Source organism: Pinus tabuliformis, chromosome 1_2 (genome assembly GCF_031772625.1).
Source record: "Pinus tabuliformis cultivar Carrire ecotype Pingquan chromosome 1_2, CPIR1, whole genome shotgun sequence".
In the NCBI taxonomy this organism is placed as follows: domain Eukaryota; kingdom Viridiplantae; phylum Streptophyta; class Pinopsida; order Pinales; family Pinaceae; genus Pinus; species Pinus tabuliformis.
The window spans coordinates 859,780,096-859,786,095 of NC_142298.1; positions in this window are offsets into that span (position 1 = coordinate 859,780,096).

Genomic DNA, 6,000 nt, shown 5'->3' on the forward strand with positions numbered 1-6,000 from the left:
AGGAGTTCACAATAGTGAACAAGAGCAGGAAGATATCATTGAAGGAAATGATGTGGAAGAGAGACTAATGGACAATCTCATGAATTCGTTTGAAAGTTCAACTCAGCATACTGATGTGCTGACAGAGGAGAAAGAAACAGTGCAACAAACTGAATTGTTGCCAAAAGAAAACAAGGCACAACAACCTTGTGCTTTTAATTTTAACAAGTGTTTTTTGAATGCAGGTTTTGTTGCAAATGCTGGAGGAGACTTGGCTCAGCTAATCCACTTAAAGATGGAAGAAGGAGATTTTGTGGAAGAATTCAATCCATGGAATAGAGAAATTAAAATTGCTAGAGAAAATGTTGAACAATCATGATTCAATCATGAAAGAGGGTAAGGATGATAGGGAGGCAGCAAGCAAAGCAAGAGTCAGCATAGCAAGCAAAACAGAAGTCAGCAATGCAACCAAGGAAAAAGTTGAAGTAAGTAAAGAAAACTAGCAGTAGATTGAAGAACTAGTGGACAGCAACAACCTGAAACAAAAAGAAAGAGGCAGAAATACAAAGCAGAAAATGGACGAGTTCAAAGATGTACTGGAAACATAAATTGAAAAAATATGGGAGTTGATGATGAAGCAATTCAAATGGAGGAAAATGGTAGCAACAGGAAGCAAGATCAATCAGAACTTGAATTTGATTGACAAGAAGAAGAAAATGGAGCAAAAGACAACAAAAGTGCAACAACAACAAGGGAACAAAGCATGTGGACAGATACAAAACAAAGTGTGGGATCCAGAAAGACGAAGACCAGAAGACACATGATCAGGAGATCATGAATACTTTCTACTTTGGGAGTCTGATGCAGGAGCATTCACCCAATATAAAAACCATTGCAATTAAGTAGACATAGGGGGTCATGTAGCTTTAGAGAAGTAGTTTCCTATGTCTCAAGCTAATGCAATATTTAGGCCTTTAAGTGAGATTTAATTAGATAATGGAGGAAGTTGTAAAGGCTCTCAAATAAATGAGAACTAAGTGATGAATGTCAAATAGAACTCTTAAATAGTTGCATGATTCAAGGAATTAATTGAACCTAGACATGGACCATCGAGAAAAACAGGGGACAAATCTGTTTTAAAACAGAGAAAAGATGGAATGGATAAAGTCTCGAGGAGACATATTAAATGTAATACCATATATGTATTATGTAGCGAGCTTTAGGGCTTTAGTTGAGTGATTCAACGAAAGGATGTGATTGGATCCTTCATAGTGATCCGATCCAATGTATTCTTATAAATAGTGAACCTGCGCGTTCAATTAATAGATAGCGAGACAGATATAATATATGTAAGCCTACGGGCAGAGTCGAAAGAGAGGCCACTGATAGTGAAAATTCAGGCCTGTGTGAGATAGAGAAGTCTCGAATGTAATCTTTGTTTTTACATATATATACAGAGTTTATTTCCTGTCTGTGTCAGTATTCTTAAGAAGTATTTCATGTATGAATTACTTGTGAATTCGTAGGCTCTGCAACAAGTTGTAGGTAGAATTCTGAAGGACGCAGGGGAATGGAGTTGATTCAGAGGAATCGTAAAAGGATCCTTGAATCAAATTGAAGAAGCAGAGTAAAACTCTGGAGAGAAGGAGCGAAGTAAGGATTCGCTGAGGAATCAAGCTCAGGAGGGAGTCGCAACAGAAACGGTGAAAGAATCGAAGCCTTTGAAGAGGAGTAAACCACAGAAGAACTAAGGTCTAGTGCAAAAACTAAGTGAAAAAGGAAGAATAGAGAAGTGAAGTTCGACGCTCAGCAGCCGTTGGATCATTAAGATCAATGGCCAAGATTAAGTCACATCGGCGAAGACCCTTTTAAAGTGATTGGAACTAGCCTTGGAGATTTGAGAAGCACGAGCAGCGATTAATTGTGGACCGTTGGATCGTGGCCAGATCAACGGTCACGATTTAAATCACAATCGGAAGTCGAAGGTGCAATGGTTAGCGGCGGTGTTTAACAGAGTTGCAACATCGCCGATATCGATATATCGACGTTCAACATTTGGGATTATTGGCGAAGGGAGATATTGTCTAATCGGAGATTAGGCCTTAACGTAGTGCGGCACTGTGGAGCAACTATAAGAAGCGAACCCGACGACAAATATAGTCGTGGGTTTTAAGAATTTGAATTCCGCATATACGTTTGAGTGGCGTTTTCCTTTGTAAACGAAAAGGATATGTATTAAGTGCCGATAGTGTATTTCCCGATTCTAGAGGGAAATCACATATTGGAAAGCGGTGGATATATGTTGATATATGACCAATGAAAGATGCGATGGCCAATTACAATGAGGTTTAACCTTGAAATCTGTGCAGAAGTCGTACGGAAGGGCGGAAAAGGTAGGATTTGTATACATTTCCCTTTGTAAAGGGTTTTATAAAGAAATTGCTCGAAGAAAGGTTTTTATGCGATATATATTTATAGATGCGCCGATGGGTTTAAAAAGGCTTAATTAAGGTTTAGATGGGGTTCAAAGTTCCGATAGAGGAATTAGAGGGAAGGCCCTGATACAATCTTATATAAAGGCTTGAGAGTTGTTTAAAGCCCCGATAAGAGGTTTGGCAAGGTGATTGGTTCCGATACAAAGGAACTGTATAAGAGGGCCTTAACCATTTTATGTATGAAGATTTGACTCCATTGTAGAGTTAAATACCTGGGACAGTTGTGTTTATTCATATTGATGCATACTATGGGTATGTGTGCGGGTTTGACCCTGCACCATTAGTGGTATCAGAGCAGAAGTATGTAATCAGAGCAGAATTGAAATCAGAGTGGGAAAAATTTCAGCAAAAAGGAGTTTGCACACAAGAAAAGGTAATGTGATGAATGATAAAGACTACAGTGGGAGATTGTAGCATTCCAGCAGAGGCTTGGAATACGAAGGAACAGAGGATTCCTTGAAGGAAAGAGAAAGCAGGATTATTTAATGCAAGTTTTGAAAAAGGAGGACTTGAGGGACAAAACAAAGGACAATCCATTCAAAGTGCAGAAGAATGGTGAAACAAGATCATGTTGAGATCTTAAGGTGAGGTAATATGTTATGTTTCAAATGAAGAATGTGTATTTCTATACTAATACACAGGTGACAGTAAGAGAAGCTGTGAGAGAAGAACCAGATGTGTTCGTAAAAGCAAAGTAAGGAAAACACTCTGAAGTGGCAGTGAACCTGAAGAATCCAATAAGAGTTTGGACAGAGAGGATAACTTAAGTGTTCTCAAGAGAGAGAGAGAGATTTCAGAAGCCTAGAAGGAGCAAAGGTGTTTCTCAAGAGGAGGTTCCAAATAAAGGATTGTGCTTACCAAAAGACTGAGTGAGGAGAGCTTAGTGAGGTAAGATCGCAGTAAGGAGTAATTGTTGTTGCAGAGGCTTGTTGCAGAGGAGTGAGGAACTCATGAAGAGAGAGAAGAAGAAGATGACTACTGATAGTCATAACAAAGGTTTAGAGAGAAGCCACAATAGAAGATATGAGAAGAAGGATGCCAAGGCAAATGTCAAAAAGATGAGTCAAGAGGAAATTAACTAGGAAGTTGCAGAGTTAAAAGAACAACTCAATGCATTAAGGAGAATGCTTGAGGAAAGCCAGAGACTAGGTTGGGTCTTGAGGAGGAAGCCAGTGAAGTGGCAAGAAATACAGAGAACGCTACAACAAATGCAAGTAAAGTGGCTAAAGGAAAAACTCAAGGAAGTTGAGTTAGAAATGGAAGAATCCATTTGTGAACTAGAACAAGGAGAAATTCTGGAAGAGAGTGAAGATGAAGACCTGAAGACTGAAACTTCAAGTGAAGCCAAAGGGTCACATGGATTTAAATATGACAATTTGTGTATGTTTACAGGTAAAACATCTAAGGAAGGACAATTTGTTGAAATTGTCATAAAAGAAGAAGAAGACCAGCAAAATATAAATTCTGTTTTGGAAGAGGATAAGATGGATAGGTCTCATATGCAATTGGGGAAAGATGTCAAGCAACCAAGTGAAGAGCTTGAAGAGATTGAAGAGTAGACTATCAAAAAATTCTAAATCATGTGAAGGATTTAGAACAACAAGGAGATATGATGGTTGAACCATCAAGTGAGACCATAGTCTTATGTTTTTAAAACTGATAATTTATGTATGATGGCAGATATTGTAGGAGAAAAGCAATCATTTGAAGATATCTTCAGAGGAGATGAAGATCTAGAAGCAAAAGGCGACCGAGAAAACTTTTCTAAAGAGAAAGAATTTGACTGCATACAAAAGAAAAAGTTTATGGTTGAGTCTATAGAAGCCGTCATGGAGATGAGGAATCAGGATCTTATCTTGATGAAGAATGAAGGAATACTGTCTCAGAAAGGTAATCAAATGAGTCTGATTGATGTTATTGATGAAAATCAAATGCAGGAGAATGATAATGCAGATGATGAGACAAGGATAGTTCTTGGAGAAGGTAGATAACAAGAGACTGAAGGCAAGCTTGGAGAAGAGACTATGTTAGCTAAAAACATAGTAAAGGATCATCAGTCCACCATGATGATAGGCACCATGGAAATAGCCATGGAAGCTGTTGAGACAGTCAAGGGAAAAGAAGGACATCTACTGAAAGATGTTAAGAAGGAAGAAGTCTATGCAAAAGACTTAACAGAGGGAGAAAGAACACTAGTAAAAGAGTGTTTTATAGAGGATGAGCAATCTGTTGAAACTGTTAGAAGTATGGAGAAGTATCTTTTAGAAGATAAAAACTCTGAAGTAAAGGAGGATGAAGAATGTCTCTTAAATAAGAGAAGCAGTGATTTATTGCAGCAGAAGGAACTTAGCAATGCATGGATGTGTGAAGATGTGACAACACAGGAACAAGTTCTTGTGGAAGAAGAAGATGAAGTTCAGTTTGAAGAGCCGATATGTGAGGCAACAGTTGAGACTGTTGAACCTTATGATTTCCAAACTAATAATCTAGGTGTAAATACAGGAAACACAAGTGATGATGAAATACTGGAAAAGTGTCACAGAGAAATTGCATTGCTGGAATATTTGCTGAAGAACTCAGAGTATGATAGTATGATTGCAGAAACAGGTGTTCACAATAGTGAACAAGAGAAAGAAGATATCATTGAAGGAAATGATGTGGAAAAGAGACTAATGGACAATCTCATGAATTCGTTTGAAAGTTCAAATCAGCATACTGATGTGCTGACAGAGGAGAAAGAAACAGTGCAACAAACTGAATTGTTTCCAAAAGAAAACAAGGCACAACAGCCTTGTGTTTTTAATTTTAACAAGTGTTTTTTGAATGTAGGTTTTGTTGCAAATGCTGGAGGAGACTTGGCACAGCTAAGCCACTTAAAGATGGAAGAAGGAGATTTTGTGGAAGAATTCAATCCATGGAATAGAGAAATTAAATTGCTAGAGAAAATGTTGAACAATCATGATTCAATCATGAAAGAGGGTAAGGATGATAGGGAGGCAGCAAGCAAAGCAAGAGTCAGCATAGCAAGCATAGTTAAAGTTGGAGCAAGCAAAACAGAAGTTAGCAATGCAACCAAGAAAGAGTTGAAGTAAGTAAAGAAAACCAGCAGCAGATTGAAGAAATAGTGGACAACAACAACCTGAAACAAAAAGAAAGAGGCAGAAATACAAAGCAGAAAATGGACGAGTTCAAAGATGTACTGGAAACAGAAATTGAAAAAATGTGGGAGCTGATGATGAAGCAGTTCAAATGGAGGAAAATGGTAGCAATAGGAAGCAAGATCAATCAGAACTTGAATTTGATTGACAAGAAGAAGAAAATGGAGCAAAAGACAGCAAAAGTGCAACAACAACAAGGGAACAAAGCATGTGGACAGTTACAAAACAAAGTGTGGGATACAGAAAGATGAAGACCAGAAGACACATGATCAGGAGATCATGAATACTTTCTACTTTGGGAGTCTGATGCAAGAGCATTCACCCAAGATAAAAACCATTGTAATTAAGTAGACATAGGGGGTCATGTA